Here is a 24647-nt window from a genome sequence, read left to right on the forward strand (position 1 = left end):
TCCAAGTTGAGTAGGTTGTGGTGCTGGGAACTAGTGCGTTCAATTGTCACTGAAGTTTTTCAAATTTGAAAATGAGTTTTTCTTTTTTTTTCTTCAAAAAAGCCCTGTTTGTTTTAAAGTAGAAAATGTTTTCTATTTTTAAATACTTTTACTGGTGGTCTTCTGATCCATGCAGGCCACCATTCCTGTGAAAGTAGCCAATCAGAGGTAGTTGCAATCTGCGACCTGCCTAATGAATATTACTATGAATCAATATACATAAATGTTAATTGGGAAGGATGCTGTGTGACCCCTTAGAACTAGTATTTTGTGAACCAACATATTTGTATATAGATCAGTTCTTTTTTTTTCTTTTTTTTAATATTCTTTTATTGTAGATACTGCAAAAGTGATACAAAATCCAAACGGGATCAAAGTCCCAGCATTTACCAACAATGATACAGAAAAAAAGAACAAGAAATCTAAGCAAAGGGTGAGACATTGGAACATTGTCAGTTGTTCTTCGAAAACGTGTCCCAATAATCGCAGTAGTATCATTAATAAAAATAGAGGTCAGAAAGAACCAAAAAGGGAACCGAAGGATGGGAAAAAAGGAAGAGAGACAGAAATCGGGGATGGGGGTTGAGTAGAGCATAGTGCTATAGGACGTCTTTGCACAGGGTAGCAGGGGGGGGACAGGAGGGGTAGATGGTTTAATTTAGCATAGGAGGGAGGGATGGGAGTAAGGATAGTGTTTCATTATCAGGTCCCTTGGGAGTATGGAGTTCATTCCTCACTGCATCGATGTCCGGGTTGTGAGCAAGTTGTAATGTTTGTAGATGGTGTGCTATCGATTTAAGGTCGGGTATCCCTGTGTTGGAGGGTAGGATATCAGTGAGGTAGTATACGCCCTGGCGGCGAGTTGTCAGGGTTGCAGGTCAGTCTGGGTATCGGAGCCTGAGTTCTTTAGCTTCACTCCGCACAGTCCATGTTTAGTACTTAGTGTTCTTATGCTGCCTCGGATGAGTGGGTCTACGATTGACGTTTGCTAATGAGAGTAGAAGAGACCTAGGTCATGTCCCTGGTGGAGCTGGGGAGGAAGGGAGAGGATAGAGGGATTAAGAGAGAACAGAGGGTAGAGGTGAGAGAGAGACGAGGGAGAAGAGAGAAAGGGGGAGGAGAGAGAGGAACTAAGGAACTAATAAGAGTAGGGAAGGGGGGTAGTCCATCAATGGAAAGAAGGGGGGGAAGGGGTGGGGGAGGGCGGGTAGTTTCAGGTGGTCTGCTGGCGTCCCCCAGTGAGGAAGGGGGCCCATACTTGGTTGAACAATTGGGCTTGGTCTTGTAAGTTATAAATGATTCTTTCGCGCATGGCGATACGGGTCATAGCCACGATCCACTCACCCGGATTTGGTGAGATAGCTGATCTCCAATGACGTCGAATGCACATTTTTGCAGTGGCTAGCGCTGTGTGCAGCAACCTCTTATGTGGTCTGGTTAAGTCTGGGAGAGATGTCATGTCATGCAGAAGTATAAGAGAAAGAGGGAGAGGTGCCAGGAGTATCATGGATTCAGCCAGGGTGGAGCCCACCGTGTCCCATAGCGGTCGAGTCGTTGGGCAGTCGGCTAGAATATGTTTGAGGTCGCAGTATGTCTCTGAACATCGCCAGCATTTCGCGTGCGCGAGAAGTCCTGTCCTGTTTAGCTTTGCTGGGGACCAGTGCCAGTCGTGCAGGACCTTAAAGAGGCAGAACTTTAGACGTGCCTCCTCGGTGCCTCTGTCCAGAGCCTCTAGGATGTCTTCCCAGTCCTCTGGGTCTAGTGTCTGTTGTAGTCTGGTTTGCCATTTTAAGCGTATCGGAGAGGGGTTGGGAGTAGAGCTGCCTGATGATTAGATCATATAGGCCCGCCATGACGCCCCTATGTAGTCCCCACTGTTGTAAGTAGGCCACTACGGGTGAGGACAGAGATCCCCGTCGAATGGTCTCGGTCCCCTGGCAGATGCAGTGTTTAAGTTGCAAGTATCTCCACTCTTGGCTCGGTTGGAGATTGAATTCTTCCCGCAGTCTGAGGAAGGACTTGAGCGTGCAATTTTCCAGGATCTGGGAAACTGTATAGATGCCAGCCCTCCTCCATTGCGGCCAGTCAAGCACTTCACCTCCTATCCGGAGTCCGCTGTTACGCCACAGAGGTGCTTCGGCGTGGAGAAGAGGGTGGAACCCAAGTAGGCGGTGGGCCCTTCGCCAGGCCGCTCGTGTCGCCTTCAAGATGGAATTCACCGAACCGACGGATGGGATGTCGTCTCGATAAGGCCCTCTGAGTCCCTCCTTCGCGGATAGCAGTTGCTTCTCTACGGCGATCCACTGGGGAGGGTCCAGCACTGTGGACAAGGTATGGGACAGCTGGGACAAGAGCAGTGCGATTGAATAATGCTCTACTGATGGAAGTCCCATGCCCTCGTGGGAGCGGCGGGCTAGGAGTTTGGCGGACGATAAGCGTGGTCACATTGAGCCCCATACAAATGATCTGATGAGTGCATCTAAGTTTCGTAGCGTATGGAGGGGCACCTGTAGGGGGAGGAGTCCCAGCACATAGGTGAAGCGAGGCACCGTGACCATCCTTACCGCTTGTACTTGACCCCATATGGATAGACCTAATTAGCTCCATTTTGCGAAGTCAAGCTTCGCCCGTGCGATGAGGGGGTTGATATTATCCGCCACCATATGTACTAGGCCCGGGTTGACTAGCACCCCCAGGTATTTGAGACGTTTCGGTGTCCAACGAAACGGGAAGCCTAAGAGTGCTGCTCTTGTAGTCATCCGCGAAAGGGGAAGCGCCTCGCTCTTGTCCCAGTTGATACTGTAGCCGGAGAGGGTTGCAAATCCATCGATAATCTCCAGCAGTGTTGGTATGGATCGTTCCAGGTCCGTAAGATTTAATAAAATATAGATAGATTTTAGAGATACCTACAGGCAGTGTGAGACCCGTGATGGAGGAAGAGGAGCGGATAGCCGCAGCGAGGGGCTCCATTGCTAGTAGGAGCAGAAGTGGTGAAAGAGGACAGCCCTGCCGTGTACCTCTGTGGATAGGGAAGGGGTCTGAGAGGAAGCCTCTGCAGTTGACTCTTGCCGCCGGCTGGTCGTAAAGTAGCCGCACCATTGAGATAAAGCTGTCTCCCAGGCCGAACCTCTCTAGCGTTATGAACAAGTATGACCACTCGATGCGGTCGAATGCCTTTTCCGCGTCCAAGGACAGAGCCAGCGCCTCCTCTTGTAGGTCCCTAGAGGCCAACATTGTATGGCATAGGGTGCGCAGGTGATTCCTTGAGGTGCGACCTGGCACAAACCCCACTTACCTGTGGTGGATCAGAGACGGTATGACTTTACGCAGTCTGTTAGCCAGGATACTAGCTAGGAGTTTGATGTCACTGTTTAGGAGGGAGATAGGCCGATAACTACCACACTGCAGGGGATCCCTCCCTGGTTTTGGTATGATGGCTATCATGGCATTATTGGATATAGCCCCCAGGGACTGTGTTGAGCAGGCTTCGTTCAAAGGCGCGTGTAGTATGTCAATTGCCTCCCTCCCTGTCCATTTATAGAATCCGCCGGGAATCCATCTTCCCCTGGTGACTTGTGGTAGGGGAGGTTGGAGATGACTCTCTCTATTTCCTGCCTGCTTATTTCCCCTTCTAGGAGGTTGCGTCCCTCCTCTGACAGGGAGGGTAGGTCAAGGCCCGCCAGGAAAGCTGTGCACTGTGCTGGATTTAGTCTCTGATGTGTAGAGGTGTCTGTAGAAGGACGCAAATTTGTTGGCGATAGCTTCCGGGTGTGTTAATAATTCTCCGGAAGAGGCGCGGATAGCCGGAATGGCAAGGGCAGCTGTCCTCTGTCAGAGCTGGGCTGCCAACAAGCGCCCTGCCTTCTCTCCTTGTTCATAGTGTCTGCCTTGTAGTCTCTGTAGAGCATACTCTGCCTGGGAGGTATATAACTCGTTGAGGGCCATTTGGGCACGCTCTAAGTTTCGACGCCCTGGGAGTGAGGGGTGTGCGGTGTATTTCTCTGGTGAGCCGTCGGATATCAAGTTCCAGTGTTGCCTGTTTCACTTTTCTGTCTCTGTTCGCCAGTGCCGCGTCCCGCATAAGTTGTCCCCACACCGAGGCCGTGGCCGCGGCCCACATGATTCGACTAGAGCTCACAGAGCCTAGATTGTTTTGAGCAAAGGTGGCATCATGGTCCTGTAGCTGTAACTTACCCTGGGGGGAGCGGTAGCGGTGTGCCGCAAATCTCCAAGGCTTACGGCCCGGGGATACAAGGTTCAAGTGGATAGCTATGCTAATCGGAGAGTGGTCCGAGAGGCCGCCCTCCAATATGCAATCATTGTGAGTACGGGCCACGAGGTTATGGGACAGGAGAAAGTAGTCAAGCCGGGATTGGGTGCCATGCACCGGTGAGAGAAAGGTGTATTCTCGTTCCATAGGATGGGTCAGTCTCCAGTGGTCCACTAGGCCGTTGTCCGATAGTATGTCGGTCTGCAGGGCTCTGTCTGAGTTGTTACTGACGTCCAAGGGGCCCGTTCTGTCAAGTACTGCGTCTCTGAGTATGTTCCAGTCCCCTCCTATTACATAGCGAGATGCCCCAATCTCGGTCAAGAGTCGGTTGATTTGTAAGAAAAAGAGGCGTTTCGGGCCCGTTGGTGCATAGACCGAGCCCACACACAGTGTGGAATCGCCCATCTTTAATTTAGCGAATACGTAATGGCCCTCAGGGTCAACCCATGATTTAAGAACAGTATGGGGGAGGGTTTTACGCAGCATTAGCACCACACCGCATTTTCTTGGGGTAGTCTCTTTGTTGGGGGAGGGGGGGTTGCAACTAAACAGGACGGTGCCCACCCAGTCGCGTCGCAGTTTATCAGATTCCAGACCATCTGGATGTGTCTCTTGTAAAAGGGCAATGTCCACCTGTTTGGAATTAAGATAGGATAGAACTTTTTTCCGCTTTATGAAATGGGTAAGGCCATTTACATTCCAGGATATAATCCGTAGAGGTGCTGTTGGTACTCTGCTCAGATCGGACATCCCTGCACCTTATTGAGACCTATCTAAGTATGGGAGCACTTAAAGCAGGGCAGGGAGGAGATACTGGGGGAGTCAGGGGGAGGGGGGCTTGGTGGAAACTGTGGAGGTGGGGGAATCGAATAATGGGGGGAGAAGGGGAGCGGAAGGCAGGTAGGGAGGGAGAGGGAAAGGAAGGAGAGAAAAGGGAAAGAGAGAAAGGGCAGCTGCTAAGGGGTAGGACGGGGAAGCGAAACTGAAGAAGGGGAGAGAGATTAACGAAAATAAAAGAGAAAGAGAGAGAAACGGGACAAAAGTCCCAACGTTCTAAGACTGTAGTCTGCGGGTCCAAAACCCAGGTCTGTCGAGCTCCAGTGCCCGACCAGGGGAGGCGGGGCACGTGCGGCGCCTCGGCACCCCCCAATCCAGCTAGTTTCCCCACCCACATGCAAATCCGTGTAACACCGGGGGGGGGCACGCAGAAGGGGGGAGGCCGTGGGCAGGGTGTGTGTGGCTACATCTCAAGAAAGAAGGCGTGTGTCAGTTTTATCACTTTTATTGAAGCCGGGGGGGGGGGTTAGGGTACGAATGGGCTGCTGAAAGGGGGGGAGAGAAGCATTTCCCTGCCATTGTGGGTTATTCAGATGCAAAAATGTATTGTCAATCGTAATAGTCATTTGTCAATCATCATTGAGGGCAATCAAAATTGAGGCAGATTAGTGAATGAGAACAATGTAACAGTTCTAAAGAGCTGCTCAATATCTGTTTTAGCAGGCAGCCAGGTGTTGTGTTATTTGAGAGAGAACACATTACTAGGTTTCTAAGAAAGATAGGAGCAGGAGAGGGTATACTATCACGCGTAATAATGAACAAAAATATTCAGAACACTATCAAAAACAAACAGAGGCAATGGCCCTCCATAATAATATGTCTATAAGTTCACAAAAAACGGTACTCATCTCTCCCTTTCGTCTTCTTCACGGCGATGCCCCTTTGGTACAGTCGCGTCTGCCCGTTGTCGGTAGTAGGGAGAGTTCTGAGAGTTCTGGGGGGCATGAAGTTGTCTTGTCCTCAGGTGGGGTCCATTGTGGGTTTCAAAGGGGAACAGGATTTGTCTCTGTCCGACAGCTGCGTGTGCATCGCCACTGCTTGAAGTACTTGTCCCCGGTCCTCGTAGCTTTTTGTGAGCCTCTCAAGATCTCTTCCCCTGATTTGAGGGTCTATGGTAGAGCGCACCTCAAGTTCAGATACGGGTGCCGGGCGGCTGGCTCCCGAGGATGGGCTCCTTGTGGACTGGGTGGTCTGGGCAGTTGTTTCCATGGATTCGGTTTGGTCTTGCAGACTTTCTAGAAAAGCTTGCAAGTCCTCTGGGTTGTAGAAGTTCCGTGATTCCCCATTTTTGGTGATCCACATCCTGTCCGGCTCGAATAGACCAAACTTCACATCCAAGCGTCGGAGCTGGGTGCGGAAGGACAGGAAGGCTCTCCTACGATCTGCTGTCTCCTTGGAAAAGTCTGCCGATATCCGGATCTCCAGACTACCCGATCGGAGCGGCCCTTGCGTTTGAGCCACTTTTAATAGTTGGCGGGCCTGCAGGTGTTGTAGCATGCAGACAATAATTGGACGGGGGCGGTCCCTTCCAACTTGTCTCTGAGGGCCCAGCCTGTGCGCCCTTTGGAACTCCAGAGGTCAAATGTTATGTTTGTTAGCTTGGGTAATATGTCCTGCAGGTAGGGGAGTATGTCTGCGCTTTCGACGCCCACCGGGAACCCAAGGAGGCAGACATTTTTCCTGCGGCTCCTGTCCTCCAGGTCCGTCAGCTTACCACGAAGGTGCGAGAGTTCGAGGTCTCTATCGGTCCAGGAGGCCACTTGGGTTTCCACCGTTGCCACTTGTTGGTCAAGTCTGGATATCTGCGATTGGAAACCGGCTATATCCAAGCGAATGGATCTCGTCTCCGCCGTCAGCGTCACCATGGCATTGTCCATACCTTCCAATTTACGACCTACCGCCAATATGCCCTGCAGTATGAGGTCCATTGTTGCACCTTGTATGTCATCTGCCATGTTGGCGTGGGGGGGGGCAGACGGTCCTCTGTTGGGGGATGTTTCTGCTGGCAGAGGGCTTCAGAGAATAGTAGTTGTCGGGCTTTTTTACCCGTTGCTTTTCCTGTCGCCTTGCCTCTGGGCATTGCGGGCTCCCCCGTTCAGGCTGGGATCCAAGAGGTGTCTGGCTGCGACGTAGCTGACGTTTGCCGCAGTATATCAAAGGTCAAGATACCGGGCATCCGGGCATAGGTACAGGCACAGGCACTGCCCCATCTGTCCAGGGAAGGTAGGAGATCAGTGCAGTGGGAAAACCAGGTGGGTGTTAGTTGTAGATGTGTAGAGTCATCCCCGCCTCCCCTGCACCATCTAGGTTCTGTCACTGTGGCCGCTGAGAGAGGTATATCTCATCGCTAACCGCGTGAAGAGGAATGGGGCTCACCTCTTATGCCTGTGCTCCTGGATGCTTGGGGCTATGGTTGTCCCTTTCGTCATCAGCCTCAGCGGTAGTGAGGGTATAGATGGAAGACCAGATGTTCCAGTAGGAGGGCAACCGTGAGGCGACGCGCCACTGCTGTAGAGCCCGTGCAGTGTATCCTTCCCCTCTCCATCCGTGCTTCCGGGATGGTGTGTGCCACCTGTCCGTCTAGGGGTCCCACGAGTGATTGGTGTGGGCTGGGTTCAGTTCTTTTCCCTTGCTTTCTTCCCGTTCTTTTTTTTTTTTTCTTCGTGTTTTTTTTTGGGGGGAATTGGAATTTTGGGACCAACTGCGGTAACGTCCTTGTTTTCTTTTTCGCTTTCTTTTCTTTTTTCTCACCGTTTCCCTTTTCCCTCTCTCTCTACTGGGAGATCAGGAGCAAAACAAGCGGAGGGAGCCTCCAGACTTCCGCCTCTCCTGAAGGTCAGAGAAGGGAGACGTGGTCCCCGGTCCGGGCCCAGTCAGAACTTGAGGCCGCGGCTCAGCCTCCTGCCACAGGCCCCAGCGCCCCCCTTCGCGTTCTCAATGTATTTGGACCCGCCCTCACGCCATCTATTCTTGGTGTTGGTTCGACGCTGGTCGGGGGGGCACTGCCGCCTCGGGTTTAGCTGCAATCTGAGGCCGTGGCTCAGCCTTCTGCCGCAGGCCTCACCGCCCTCCTCCGTATTCACGTCTTGAAAGGAAGGGGGGAGCGGCGCGCCGCCCCCGCACTATCAATCCTCGTCGCCCCACCCGCCGCTGGTCTGTTGCTGGTCGGGGTGGCTCTCGACACGCTCCGGCGCCCCGGGGTCAGCCGCAACTTGAGGTTCTTGCCGCAGGCCTCAGCGCCATCTTCAGTGGTCGCGTCATGAAGAGGGGGAGCGCGCTCCCCCCATGGGTAGCACACCACTTCCACGCCTCCGATCCATGGCGCCCTGCCTGCCACTGGTCTGCTGCTGGTCGGGGGGGCCCTCCGCGCACTCCCAGCGCCGCCGCCCCCGATCCACGGCCCGCCGCCTAGCAGAGCTCGGCTCCTAGACGGCCATCTTCGCTCGTGGCCAGACCACGCCCCTATAAATCAGTTCTTAAAGTAAGATACTGCTTGCAGAAGGTTTAGTCAAAATTGCAACCATTTTTCGTGACCAGTATCTTAATACATCTGACCTTTAGGTTTTGTAGTGCATTATTAGGAAACCAGGTGGATTAGGATGAAATAGTAACCTGCGATCAAAAAACAAGCTCTGTATTGAATTGTGACCCTTCTGCATTACATAAAATGTATTCTGTCATTAGCTGTGAAGTGTCGGCCAATGAAAGAGCGACCTTTCCCCACTATTAACAAAATGGGGTGAGGTTAGTGGAACTTGGTGATCCCACCTCATTTAGTGATGGGTTGGTAAAGGGCGGTGTGAGGCTTACATTATTGATGGCCTTAGACTGACCTAATCGGGATGCTCCAGTATGTCAGCAGGGAAAGACCAACAAAGGTCTTTGACAGATTAATTATATCACAACATTCAGGGCAGTGACATCTTCAGCACAGAAAAAGTTTTCTGTGTTGCATGTGCGCACCACCACATGAAAGCACATGATACCTACTTGACCCTGACATGATGAGTATCTGTCATGCTGTCCCTCTCTCAGCCTTAAGAACACTCGTCATGAGCCCTGACGCCCAACTGCAAAATTGTAATTGTAGGCGCTATGTGTGTGCCAAAGAAATCAATTAAGGTATTTATGGTACCATGCATTTGGCAGGCAAATTTGATTATCTTGGCTTGAGATTTAGCCATAAAAGAATTTGGCGTGGACAACTGCTTACTGTGCAAAGATTCTGTCAGATACTTCTCATGTCAGGAGTACTGTAGGAAGTACTTTGGGGAATTGATCTCTTCCCCCGCCCCATATAGAAATCTAGAAGGAAAAGACAGAGGCAGGAGCATTGAATTTGTATGTAAGGACTTGGGGTGAGGATTATGCATCTGTCTTCTCTTTCTTTTTGCTCCAGATCTTTAAAGAACAGACGAAAAAGATAAAAACAACTGCATTTCCCATAAGCAAGTCATGAGTTGCAGTCCATAATAAAATGTCCTTCACATATTAGCCTGTGCTTTCTTCTTACTACTCCTCTGCCAATAAAATGCTCTTGTAGATTGTTTCTGGCTTGATTACTTCATTGGCATTATTCGTGAAATGGGTACTATCCTCTGTGTAGGCATTTACTTGTGGTTGTTTCCTGCTCTAATCTTTCAGTATTTTTCTCTCCCTACAGTGTTGCTGCAGAGCTCCTTGAAAGAAGGGAGGTGGATGGGAAAATACATACTGTTTCCCTTCCAGATTTCTGCATCAGTCTATTCACTGTGCCAGGAAGTTACATGCCCACTGCAGACCTAGTTAACTATATTTTGTTGAGGGTAAGCACATTGGTGCGGCTCAGGAGGTGCAGTCCTCCATTATTATCAGACTTCAAATAGGGCACCAGCAACTGTGGACTCACAGCTAAGATAACAGATGTCCATGACGAGGTGGTGCTGTTCTGCCCATGCAATGTTTTGTCCTACTGTTGGCGGTGTACCGGACAAAACCAAAGAGACAAGAATGTGTGTGCCGCAATAAGTCAGACAACGAGACCCAGTATGGGCCTCATCTTTTTGTCATTTTTATTCTTCTGCCTTTGTTCATCAGCATTGGAGATATATCCCACAAACATCCTTCAGGGGATTTGACAGTGCTTGGAGAGTGCAAGAAGGGCATGTCTGATGGATACTGAGGACCAATCAGAAACAGGCATTTTCATTTGTGCTAGAGGGTGAAAAAAAACATCACAGGCATGCTGTCTTCACAGGCATAGATGTCTGTGGGCCCCTGCTCAACGTGGCTTACAACGTCATGGCTGAGCTTTGTGATGATATCCTCTATGAAGAGGTAAAGGGTCTATTCTTAATCCTTTAGGAGAGGACCTTCCAGAAGTCATCTATGCCTCTGTTAAGAGGGCTGTATCTGAGACTCTGCATTCTATGGGTAGAACCTGTTTCTTTCGGGATCCCAGTTGCCCGGAACCCTGACCCCAGGGAAGATCCACTCATGATTCCTGGGCCCCCAGAACACTGTGTAGGGGCGATAAATGACTTTCAGCATCACAAAACACAAGAAAGACAACTTGTCTCGCTCAGACATACTTGAATGTGTCAAGGATGGTTTCCTAAAGAAGGTACTTGTCTTTTGCCTCCTACCCTTCCACCTGAATGCTGAGGGGTCAACCTCATCCCTCCGCAAGGGTGGCAGATATGAAGGGTCCTGCTTTTGTAGTATCTACTGAAAGACTATAAAGCAGGAAGATTGAGAGTGCTTCAGACTGTGGACATACCTGAAGGATTACTGTCACTTCTCATAAGTGCCTTTGAAAGTGTAAATGGAATATTAATGATGTGTGAGGGAAAGAATGAGACCAGACCACTGTTAGTTCCTTCCATGGTAATTTGACTACTGATGTGTGGAAATCTTCCAGAATTACCACATTTGTCTTAAATTATGTACTCTTCTCATGTCTAGTATTGAATACTGGATTGAGGCAAATATCCATTCCCTTACATCTGTTGCCATGGCGCATCAGATTTAGTTATGTGAAGGATCTGCAATTAACCTATTGCTGGGGTTTCTGAAGGAATTTTTTGGGTGAACGTTAAGTATGATTACTGTTGTAGAACATAGGGAAACCCTGAACCGTACAGTGTGCTAAGTAACTTAAGTGAACACTGGTCTTGAAGAAGGTAGTAGAATGGTAGCAAACAATGCTGCAAACGATCTGTTCAGGAGCCAATGTTTTTATTTAGGAGTATGAAAGAGTATCAGTATGTGAATGAATGCATTTAGAGGTATGGGCATTATGAAGTAAATGAGTTTTGGAAATTAATTTTAATAAGGATTTATTAAATGTATTTTGCTGTTCAGTTTCGATAAGGACAAGATTATGCTATGTCTGTACAAATTAAGGTGTACATAAAATACAATGAAGGTTTTTAAAAGAATACATCGTAAAATTGGAATGATAAACTGTATTTTGTGTCATAGATTGTATTGATGGCAAACATACATAGAAGAAATAGAGATTGACCAGGAGAATGTTTGTATTTTGAATGTTCATGTGAAATTAATAAAAATCTAAAAAGTCTACTGGAGTAAGAATAAGGAGACAACGATGCATAAGTATCATATCTGTATCCTTAAAAGAATCCAAACTTTCTATTATGAAGGCTAGCAAATTTTACATTATCTGCTGCTACCCGAATATTCCATTTTGGGCGCATATGCAATTATCACCAAACCATTCATTTGCCTTTGGTAAGATCAAAGCTAAGTGTTTGACGTATCTGCAAATCCTCTTTAGGCCATTGTTTCTCAGTCACACATATTTTGTGAGAAGAGAGAAATAATTTTGCTAGATGATATCCTATGAAATGAGAAATATTTACACAGAATATTGTTTAGGAATTTGGCAGTAACTAGTTTTACTAGTGGGTTGACTGTAAACTACGAAGACGAAATGGATTTTCTTTTTAGATCTTAAAAAAGTCTTGCCTCAAACATGTATCATAATCAATAAATATGAGATTGAGGAAGGAGGACCTTTAGGTTCATGAAAACAAAGATATTCGTTTTATTCAATTTAGTACTACTGATCTTATATTCGGGGTTTCACGGTGTAGGCAAAAGCTGTTATGTTTGAAGGAAGGCATTACTACTTCCTTTCGATTTATGAGTTGTGCTGAAATTTGCAACTGTCAATTTATATGCAATATTGTGATAACTAGGAATATTAAAGAATACCTTATCTTTTTATTTCATGGTTTATGTATTTTTATATATTTTTGCAGTTTTTAAACATAAAATATGCAGTTAGTGAAGTTGTATTTTAGTGATTTTTATGTCGTCTTTTTTTGTAATCATGTATTGCATGTTCATGAAATATTTCGAATTTGCAAAATAGACATTATGACTGACTGAAATGCTTTTTGTTCTTTTAATTTCTAGCTCTCTGCCACTTCTTGTTCACTTTATACCCAGCTAAACAAATGCCTAAACAGTTGTCAATAAAAAATCCTATTTAATTGTCGCCAGCTCAACTCACACTTAGATGAGACAGATCTCCATTAACCCTTATTCAAGTGTCACTTCTCAACACTTATTTAGATGTTTATGTTAGATATGTGACTCTTTGATGATCAGTCATAAAAAATGAACTTGATAAATAGGCCGAAACATTCTTTCGTCATCCTTAATGTACTTTGGAACTGAACTGACCAACATTCAAACAGGTCTCCATCAAATTTTACCGGATGCTTACCCCTCATTCTTGGTGATAGCCCCAGGATTCCATATCCCAGCATTTCTCAATGACTTCCTTGTTCACATAAGCCCATTCTTGATGGTGTTATCTTTTGGGGTGTTAGAATGTGACAGAAAATCCATGAGAACTGTGATACCAGTGAAACACATCACCTTTTCAGCCATAATGTCTTTTACTAGTTGAATTAGCAAAGTTTCCAAGACATGCTTTTCCTAAGAAGATGTAATATTTACTGAAAAGTTAGTAACAAGGCACTCAGCAAATTGCCATCACTACCCACATTCTACAGATAACACCTACTGCAGGCATCAGGGCCTGATTTATGAAAAGTTTGTACCGCCTTAGATGCAAAAGCGGTGCAAACTTACAAAATACAATTATATTTTGTGAATTTGCGCCACTTTTACATCAAAAGATTATGCTGAGGCAGCGCAAACTTTCCATAAATCAGGCCCTCAGCGTTACAACCCTCCCCAACCCCACCTGTTTCTAAACCACGTGCTTCTGCATAACAGTGGCCTCCACTCACAACTCCTAATACTTTCCCCCACACTACAATGACGCCAGTGTTTTCAGTACACTGATGTCACTGCTGCCCAGTAATAAGGGGAGGAAACAGAAGGAAAGGAAGTGCCACCAGAAGCATGGACTAGCTGTCTCCATTTCTCTATTTTTCCTCCTGTGAGGATTCTCAGTTGAGGACCATGGTACCACCACAATGCTGGAAGCAGTCACTAAAGAAGGCGGCGAGCCAGTTGGTGTTGCCTTCTGGGGTACAGGTCGCTGTGAGACTCCTGTTGAGGAAAGTATTATGAATGAGCAAGCTGTACGCCTGAGAGAGGTCTTGCAGAATCAGTATAAAAGGGATGTTGTTGTTAGCCATGCTAGACAGGGGTGAAGGGAGTCCCTGCACCGTGCCTATGGTGGGAGAAGACTGGTAAGGATCAATGATGCAGTTTGTATCGAGGAAGAATTACCACCGAAATACCACACCCGGATCTGTTATTGTATGCAGGACAGCACACCCAAATGATCTTGCAGCTATTTGTCTAGGCAGAGTGCACTTATTGAAAGGTTTTAAATCGGTCTTTATTCAAGTTTTAAGTCTTCCCCTTTACTCATGTTATATAACCATAAATCGTTTAGAACACTGATCCACAATACAAACAAATATGGTCATTATCACTGCACACATCTATATGGTACAATAGGCCACTGGAACAACTAATATCAGCATTTTCCTTCCCCTTTTTCTAGAGATCTCACTACAAAACCTATATACTTTATAGTCACATCGTCTTCACATCTCCATACTTTAATTTGTTAAACTATTCTCTTCACCCGACCGGGATCCATATTATCTGATGTTCAAAATTTGTAACCCAGAACCCAAACAGTTTTGATTCAATCCAAACTTTCCATTGTTGGCCCACCTGTGCATCTGACCCACTGGTGGCCGCCAAGAGTGGATAAACTGTCTTATCAATCCTCCCATGTCGAGCAACCAAAGTATTGTGCCTGAATGCCCAGCTTTCCTATCTTCAAAGCGACTTTCATCCGATTTAGCTTCAATTGCAAGCAGGACCAAGTCCCATATATCAGTATCTATGACTTTGCCACATCGCCTTCATAATATACGTAATACCTCAATCTCCGCCATTTCGTCACGTATTTTAAAAATGTTTTAGCTTTAGGTGCCCTAATTGCCCGGCATTTAGCCAATACCATAGCCAGTCAGCCAAGTTACAAGTTTATTAATGATATTTATGTTTTAGAACTCCGCTGAGTTACACATAAAAAGTACACTATACCCTTAAAGCAATCAGCAGTGCAGCATTATGACAACATTCCTGAAAGAGCACATTCCCAAAATACACAATAAAGATATATGCATAGCCAGGTCCATCACTTTGCTGTGCTGTTTCATTGCTTTTGTTCTTGACGTGGCCTAACAGGCAGGTGCCTAGGTCCAGCGCTTCTCCACGGCCAGTAACCTCAGTGATTATCCCTACCGTCTCTGCCCCAACCTCTCCATTATGACTGCATTACCAGACAAAATGAAAACACTTTGCAATACTCTTTTGGCATCTGAGACATTTGTCTACCTCCCAGGACACATTTTAACCATACAGGCCTCTGGCAATTAATTCTGTTGTAAATAGTTTAACTGTATGAACTAGAATCTCGGGCTCCTTATGACCTACTTTGTGTATTGCAGCTTGTGATCCCACTCATTGCCTGTCACCTCTTTCCCCAGCTTCATTCCCCTGTCTTGTCGGAGTTTTGTCATATCCAAAATGCAGGTGAGATCTCCGATGCCAGGACTGTCTCCGCATGCCTACCATCTCTGTATGTCAACAACACCGTGAACAATGTGGCACTTTCAGGTTTGGTGTCTTCCGAAGCCCATGTTTGCCTTACACTTATTATCATAGCGTTTCCAGCCAAGAAGAGTCCTGCATGAAGGTATATTCCTGCATGAGTTCCTCAAATGACACAGATTGTCTGCATAAAGGTGCTCCACCTGCAAAATTCCAGCCTCCTGCCAGGGGAACTTATCTTAAAGTCAAGTCGGTCATCAAGCTTTGGCAGACTCCACAAGGGGATTTACGGGGCATATACATGTTTCAATACTGCCTTTCCTTCTTATCTCTTCAAGCAATATGTTGCTGATTGGAGGGCTGCAGAGTATGTCCTCAGGACAGGGATAAATCCAAGCTGATTGGGAGATGTCCAGGGTGTTGTTGTCCTCAATGTGCTTACGGAGCTGTGTGTTGATGGCCTTTTCGATGACCATGGCTGGGAAAGGCAGCAGAGAGATGGGGCGTTAGTTCTTGAGGTCCAGGGGGTTGGCCATGGGTTTCTTCAGGAGTTGGCAGATCTCGGAGTGCTGCCAGTCCTCGGGGAAAGTAGCTTTATCTATGGAACAGTTGAGGTTGTGACAGAACCCGGCGCAATGGAGGTGTTGACTTTGTTGAAAATGTGGTGAGGACAGGGGTTCGTAGGGGCTCCAGAGTGGATGCTGCTCATGATGGAGCGGGTCTTGTCCGTGGTGAGGGTGGTCCAGTGGTGCAGGATTTGTGACGGTTCGGAAGTTTGGAGCTGGGGGGGTTGTTGAAAGGCTCAGAGGCTCTTGGGGTCCAAAGATGTTGTATAGGTCTTAGATTTTTCAGTGGAAGATGTTGGCTAGTCTGTTGCAGAGGTCTAGAGATGGAGGGATGTTTTCCATTTCCAATTGGGGTTTGCAAACTCTTTGACCAGAGCAAAGAGCACTTTGGTGTTGTGTGCAGTGGCGTTGACACAGTCCTGTAGAGTGGCTTTCCTGGTGGCTCTGATAAGGTGGTGGTGGGATTTGATGGCAGCTTTGAAGGCCTCAAAGTCTTCCTGGGGACTTTCTGTTCCTCCATGCTTTCTATAGCCATCTGCAGGTGCGCCTGAAGTCCTGGAGTGCGAGGGAGAACTAGCTGGCCTTCTTGAGGTGTTGTTTAGCTGAGGTCTTTCGGAGACGTGATAGGGTGTTTGTGCATTTGAAGAACTATTGGTGGAAGTTTCGTGCTGAGATGTTAGCGTCTGTAGTGAGGGGCGGGGAGACTTGCTAAGGGTGTTGGTGAGCTGTTCCTCCTGAGGTGGATAGTCGGTGTGGTGATGGTGAAATGAATGCAGTGGTGGTCAGTCCAGTGAGGCGTGGAGAAATTAATACTCTTGCATCTAGCTTGTGGAATTACCCGTCTATTTTAGTTCATCTGTTTCACTATGACTGGTTTAATGCCATAAGTAGCATTAATACACATTTCACTCAACACCACCCTAAAAGCTTCACATTCTAGTATTGTACCTCTGACTATCCCTTTATTTTAATAAAAATAATTAACTATCAGTTCCCAACTTTTAGGTCAGAAGGGGCATCAATGAAAGCCTCTGCCGTTAACTTCCATTTTGAAATCTCTGCTAGCCTCGTGCCACATGTCAACTGGGGTGGATTGTGATCCGAAACAGTTCTTGCCGGACTATCATACGTATTCATGTCAAATCCCCTCCTAACAGTCACCATAAAAATATCCAAGTGTGAATAGATCCCATGCATGGGGAGGAAAAAGAATACTTTCCCCCTCCCAGGTTTCCAAGAGCTGCCACTGAACCACCCATGCCTTCAATTTTTGCATACCTGGACCTGCATATTGCTCCTTGCAGAGGGGAGATGGACCAGGCTATATCTATATCTATTTCTGACAACAAGTTCTTGCTTGTAGTGTAGTCAATCTGATGGGCAGTCAGAGGATACAAAACTGTCCCTATCTTAATTTGGGGGAATATGTATGCCAGAGATATTGGCACACCTTTGGCTGTAACTTTTCGGATCGTTTACCGACTTTACTTATCTATATGAGAAACACATACAGTATACCATGTGCTATCTATATCAGCGTTGCATATGAAAATGCAGAATAAGGAGTTCTGCTTACTTGATCTCTCCACTATTGATGCAGCTTATCTAGCATCCCCTGCATTACGCATGTCTCCTGAAGAAATGCATTTTCTACCTTCATTCGCTTTAGAAAAGGAAACACTCCATTGCTACATGAACCCTGAACCCAAGCCACAGACATTCGAGGTCAGCAGATTATAGCTTCTATGTTGTGGCATGGTACGCATCATGGGAGTCTAGTGTCCCATTCCCCATGATTGGTCATGAGCTTTTTTTCCTGACCTCTATCTACTCTAGTAGCATTTTTGGTGTTGCCTCTATTCTTCTCCCTGTCCACGAATTTCCATTTCAGAGCAATATACTCCCTGTACACCCTAGATACTACAGTACACTCCCTCCCACCACCACCACCCCTTCATCCTTGGCAAAGGCAAATATAGTAAATATTAGCCACAAAAAATGCCATGGCACTCTAAAAAACCTAACTCAAACTATATATAAAACAAAAAAAGAAATCAGTGTATTGATTACCAGCACCTACCCTCGAACGTCCACTGCCCCAGCATCTATATATTGTAGACATACAATTTCACACACCTTATAAATGATTAGATGCAACAAGTCTGTACCACATGAGTTGACTCAAATTATTTGGGCTGATGTCATTGAAGTAAACATAGGTCCATCTTGGCATGTGTCAGACAGCTGTGCCTCATTAAAACCTTCATCTTTGGTCAAATGTTCTTGGTCTGTATCCATTGGTGGGACAGCTCATTCTCCATAGCAGCCCACTTCTGCAATTACTTTCTTTTGCAGCTTGTAATTGGGAATCCACAATATGTAGTTGTCTTGCGATGAGATGAACATCTTAGACATTCCTAAATCACCTCTGGGAACACCAGTTGAGTCCATACAACTGCAGACCCCTTCCAGGGAGGTAAAAAAAGTGCACTATGACCCTGTGTTGTTGTGGGGCATACAAAATGTTTTTCTCCCCCACTGACCTTCTACCTTCCACAAGGAAGCATATAGTCTTAAAAAACATGGACCTTAGCATTGTCAATATACAAGTGCCAGGATAGCAGGCTTGCAGCAGGATGTGGTCTCCATCCCACAAGCTCAAGAGCAGGGCCACAGTAGGTCTTGGACTTGCACCAGAGGCCAGGGAACACCCCACAACCCATTTCCACTATCAGCAATGGCAGTAGCAATACCGAACATACATTATCTTTAAGCCAGTTTTCCAAAAATAAGTCCGCTCTCTACCCTTCTTGCCTCTTGGGGGCACCTACCAGGGGAATGTTGTTGTGTCCATAGCCCCTTAGCATCTTTTGCCATTTGCAGCAATACCACCACCTCATTCAGCTCCTTAACAAGTTCCTGCATTTCTTTCACCATAGGATGTACAGAGGCCAACATAATGTATTCACTGTTACCCCACAGGATAGTTTCTTGTGGTCCTTTCTCAAATTGGTGGCTTCCAATGCAACCAAATGTCATGTTCTAGGTGCTTGAAAAACTGCATCAAATTTCTCCATGTGGCCTTCTGGAACTGTCTCCATGAAGCATAGTGCCACTTTGTCTAAGGGCTCGTGGCCCCATGTGACTCCACTTGTTTATCAGGCAGGTGCCCTTTGGTTGCCTTTGGCTTAAATATTATATCCACTGTCTCTTGTCACTCTTGCCATTGACTTCTGCCTTTTTTCTCAGTATTTAGCCAATTAGTGCAAATGAAGTTAATGCAAGGCCCTGGCACCTCACCTGCTCCTCCCCTAAAATGACTCACATGTATGTCAGAGCAAAATGTTCACTGTCCACCGCTTCTACGCTGCATTCACAAATTCGGATATCATGCACTTATTAAATTCACTGGAGTGCTGCTCTTCCCGGAGCTTATATCAGTTCAACCAACTTTTCCTTTAGAGCCCTAGCATAGCATTTGGATGCCAGACCCTAGCAATGATTCCCATCATCACCAAGAGAGGGACAGCCCAACAAGCTACCATGCACCCCCCACAAGCCCACAACACGTTTCTCAGTAATCTAGGAAAGGGTCTTTTGGAGGTCCTCTTCGCACCGCAGACGATAACTAACTACGGACCACTGATAAGGTAATTATCGTGAGCAGCCATGTACAACAGTCCGGGGTGGTCATCCCCTCTCCTCAAGGTCAACCCCAAATTACCTCTACATTGCTGTGGCCAAACAAAGGCCTGAAAAGTGCACCTTCTCTGTCACAGGCGCCATTCTGCCAGGTGCCTGTGTCACATACACTCATACACTTAGAGTTCCGTGCCTCGGGCCTCTGCACCTCTGTATTGCCAGCAGGGGGCACATGCTTCAGCTAGTGCCCCTTGCTGGGCTCTCAGGATGAAGGAATATGCCAGGTGAAAGCAGCACCAGAGCACTTCCTACTCCATTGTTCACCTGGCCACACCCCCCCCCCTATCTACCTGACTCCTTAATAATATTTGGAAGCATGTTGTAAAAATTGCCCCACCCCGTATAGTGTCATCTTCATACTTGCATATACGGTTGTCTTCCTTTCTGCTAGCATTCTTAGTTGTAGGCCCCTGTAAGGGGTGTGTCTTCAGAGAGTTTGGCTCCAGCTCGGGTGAATTAGTAGTTGCATAGCTTGTTGCATTAATGGCTCCACCGAATATCCAGCATTAAAAACCCCACACAGTAATGAACATTACTGGACCATCAGAGTAAGCACCATTACCAACCACATACCATAGGGGACATTAGCAACCCTAAAAAGCAAGATACAACATTTATTCCACATAGGAAAAAGCTTTATTGGCCCCAGCTCAATAGTTCCACACAATAACAAGCCTTAAAACAATAGGAGCTCCAGATATTCTGCATTAATGACCTCACCTATAACAGGCTCTTAAAGCCTCAAAAAGTAAAAAGCTATAATAACTTGCAAAGTACTAAGCAATATTACTCACTTAGGGCCTCATTACGAGCCTGGCGGTCCAAGGACCGTCAGACTCGCGGTGGCAGTCAGACCGCCGCACTCCAGGTGGTCTGACCACAACATTACTCCCCTTGTGGCTGGACTGCCAAGGATCCACCATCACGGCCGGGAACAAGGTTCCCAATGGGCTGATGGCAGCTGGACTCATGGTCAGCCACAGTGGCGCGGAACTCAGCGCTGTTGTGCTGATCACAACTTCTGTTTCCGCCAGCTTTTCCATGAGTGTTCTGAGGTTTTTGTGGTTTCATGGCAGCTTCCCAGTGCCAGATAAGGGAAAGTGGCTGGCATGGCTACAACAAGCATGTGGCCAGAGTCAACGAGATCAAATGTCACTTCTTAGTGGCATGCAGATGTCTTTGAAATACTCTCACTGAAATACTTCCATGTACTCACTTTTGGCTAACAAAAGACTAATTTTAAGAAAAGGTAAGGCAGGTGTAAAGAAATGGCTCCCTGTTGCAGTTACCCCCCCACTTTTTGCCTGATACTGATGCTGACTTGACTGAGAAGTGTACTGGGACCCTGCTAACCAGGCCCCAGCACCAGTGTTCCTTCACCTAAAATGTACCATTGTATCCACAATTGGCACACCCTGGCATTCAGATAAGTCCCTTGTAACTGGTACTTCTAGTACCAAGGGCCCTGATGCCAAGAAAGGTCTCTAAGGGCTGCAGCATGTCTTATGCCACCCTAGAGACCCCTCAATCAGCACAGACACACTGCTTACAAGCCTGTGTGTGCTAGTGAGAACAAAATGAGTAAGTCGACATGGCACTCCCCTCAGGGTGCCATGCCAGCCTCTCACTGCCTATGCAGTATAGGTAAGACACCCCTCTAGCAGGCCTTACAGCCCTAAGGCAGGGTGCACTATACCATAGGTGAGGGTACCAGTGCATGAGCACTGTGCCCCTACAGTGTCTACACAAAACCTTAGACATTGTAAGTGCAGGGTAGCCATAAGAGTATATGGTCTGGGAGTCTGTTTTACACGAACTCCACAGCACCATAATGGCTACACTGAAAACTGGGAAGTTTGGTATCAAACTTCTCAGCACAATAAATGCACACTGATGCCAGTGTACATTTTATTGTAAAATACACCACAGAGGGCACCTTAGAGGTGCCCCCTGAAACTTAACCAACTAGCTGTGTAGGCTGACTGGTTCCAGCAGCCTGCCACACTAGAGACATGTTGCTGGCCCCATGGGGAGAGTGCCTTTGTCACTCTGAGGCCAGTAACAAAGCCTGCACTGGGTGGAGATGCTAACACCTCCCCCAGGCAGGAGCTGTGACACCTGGCGGTGAGCCTCAAAGGCTCACCCCTTTGTCACAGCCCAGCAGGGCACTCCAGCTTAGTGGAGTTGCCCGCCCCCTCCGGCCACGGCCCCCACTTTTGGCGGCAAGGCTGGAGGGAACAAAGAAAGCAACAAGGAGGAGTCACTGGCCAGTCAGGACAGCCCCTAAGGTGTCCTGAGCTGAAGTGACTCTAACTTTTAGAAATCCTCCATCTTGCAGATGGAGGATTCCCCCAATAGGGTTAGGATTGTGACCCCCTCCCCTTGGGAGGAGGCACAAAGAGGGTGTACCCACCCTCAGGGCTAGTAGCCATTGGCTACTAACCCCCCAGACCTAAACACGCCCTTAAATTTAGTATTTAAGGGCTACCCTGAACCCTAGAAAATTAGATTCCTGCAACTACAAGAAGAAGGACTGCCTAGCTGAAAACCCCTGCAGAGGAAGACCAGAAGACAACAACTGCCTTGGCTCCAGAAACTCACCGGCCTGTCTCCTGCCTTCCAAAGATCCTGCTCCAGCGACGCCTTCCAAAGGGACCAGCGACCTCAACATCCTCTGAGGACTGCCCCTGCTTCGAAAAGACAAGAAACTCCCGAGGACAGCGGACCTGCTCCAAGAAAAGCTGCAACTTTGTTTCCAGCAGCCTTGAAAGAACCCTGCAAGCTCCCCGCAAGAAGCGTGAGACTTGCAACACTGCACCCGGCGACCCCGACTCGGCTGGTGGAGATCCAACACCTCAGGAGGGACCCCAGGACTACTCTGATACTGTGAGTACCAAAACCTGTCCCCCCTGAGCCCCCACAGCGCCGCCTGCAGAGGGAATCCCGAGGCTTCCCCTGACCGCGACTCTTTGAATCCAAAGTCCCGACGCCTGGGAGAGACCCTGCACCCGCAGCCCCCAGGACCTGAAGGACCGGACTTTCACTGGAGAAGTGACCCCCAGGAGTCCCTCTCCCTTGCCCAAGTGGAGGTTTCCCAGAGGAACCCCCCCCTTGCCTGCCTGCAGCGCTGAAGAGATCCCGAGATCTCTCATAGACTAACATTGCGAACCCGACGCCTGTTTCTACACTGCACCCGGCCGCCCCCGCGCTGCTGAGGGTGAAATTTCTGTGTGGACTTGTGTCCCCCCCGGTGCCCTACAAAACCCCCCTGGTCTGCCCTCCGAAGACGCGGGTACTTACCTGCAAGCAGACCGGAACCGGGGCACCCCCTTCTCTCCATTCTAGCCTATGTGTTTTGGGCACCACTTTGAACTCTGCACCTGACCGGCCCTGAGCTGCTGGTGTGGTGACTTTGGGGTTGCTCTGAACCCCCAACGGTGGGCTACCTTGGACCAAGAACTGAGCCCTGTAAGTGTCTTACTTACCTGGTTAACCTAACAAATACTTACCTCCCCTAGGAACTGTGAAAATTGCACTGTGTCCACTTTTAAAACAGCTATTTGTGAATAACTTGAAAAGTATACATGCAATTTTGATGATTTGAAGTTCCTAAAGTACTTACCTGCAATACCTTTCGAATGAGATATTACATGTAGAATTTGAACCTGTGGTTCTTAAAATAAACTAAGAAAAGATATTTTTCTATACAAAAACCTATTGGCTGGATTTGTCTCTGAGTGTGTGTACCTCATTTATTGTCTATGTGTATGTACAACAAATGCTTAACACTACTCCTTGGATAAGCCTACTGCTCGACCACACTACCACAAAATAGAGCATTAGTATTATCTCTTTTTGCCACTATCTTACCTCTAAGGGGAACCCTTGGACTCTGTGCATGCTATTCCTTACTTTGAAATAGCACATACAGAGCCAACTTCCTACAGCAGGGTATTCTCATTCTACACGTTCAAACTCACACTAGCACTTGAGATGATTAAAATATTTCCTTTAAAAGCGAAAGGTGAAACCTGTCCTTTCTGCTATTTATATAATCACGCATATAATTCCCGCATTCTGCTCAGTATTTGACTATCCACTAAATCAGCTTAAATGATAATCACTATTCTCTTCTATCTTTTTTTGCTCAAACTAAGTATAATGCTTTACCATCAATTCCATAATGCAGCTGATTAGGATATTGCATCTTTGAAATGTTAAGAAATATTATACAAGTGAAATTTCGAGAACTTTGTGAACACATTTCAGATTTTGTAGCATTATAAAAACCCTGACTGAATGCAGATAATTGGGAATGGGACTCTGGATGTTTAATCGGATACACCGTAAGGTAGAATCTGTTTCTTTCACGCAGAAAGGACACTGGAGCTGGGAGTATTTCGTTTACTAATTGAGTTTGCATGCCAGGTGCTGACGGTATTGATGTTATTCAAGGGTCTCAGCTATTTGAAGTCCACCATTTTGTATTCAGTTTGGATTGAATAACAAGCAACTGGGACTGCATGAGAACCTTACAGATGATAATTTCACACAATGCCACCAACAAGTCACATATTCTTGCTCAACATAAGACTTTCAGTAGAAATGTAAAGCTAATCATATGGGCCTTGTTAACATCTATTTGTATATCTTTATGCTCCTCCTAAAAACCTCAATGGAAAATAAAATATTGCTATGACCCAAAATCCAAAAACTAGTAAACTACACCGGTTATGGAAAACTATGCAATAGCAGCTCCCTAATGTACTGCTGATGACCTTACAAATAATGTCACAGATTGCACCAAAAAGGTATCAATTATTCATAACATCACATCACTAAACCAATTATATAATTACTAATGTGACTAAAGGCACTTAATACACCTGGACCTAGAGATCACTAGGCTCTGGGTGCAGAGATCACCCTTTGGTCAGGACCTGTGCTAGGTGGGAACAGTGCAGAGTGAGCAAAGAGGATATCACCTAGGAAGGAAGGGGATGTCATCACTGTTACAACCTGGTCACAATTTATAGCATAGATGTCTATATTTTTCTAAAAATATTCAGTGTTACAGGCTCATTCTGGTCAATTAGGATTTACATTTTCATTGACTTAAACATCCATTTTTCAGTTAACTATTCTTAAATCAATCTCATTCAAACACACAGTCT

The 24647-nt window shown here is 46.9% G+C and overlaps 1 protein-coding gene across 1 annotated transcript in view; it reads right to left on the bottom strand.

The window, feature by feature from the left end:
• Positions 1-24647, bottom strand: part of LOC138246302 (transmembrane channel-like protein 7) — a 322663-nt gene that overhangs the window by 53241 nt on the left and 244775 nt on the right. The window lies entirely within an intron of this gene.

This window comes from Pleurodeles waltl, chromosome 7, assembly GCF_031143425.1.
Source record: "Pleurodeles waltl isolate 20211129_DDA chromosome 7, aPleWal1.hap1.20221129, whole genome shotgun sequence".
NCBI classification, from domain to species: domain Eukaryota; kingdom Metazoa; phylum Chordata; class Amphibia; order Caudata; family Salamandridae; genus Pleurodeles; species Pleurodeles waltl.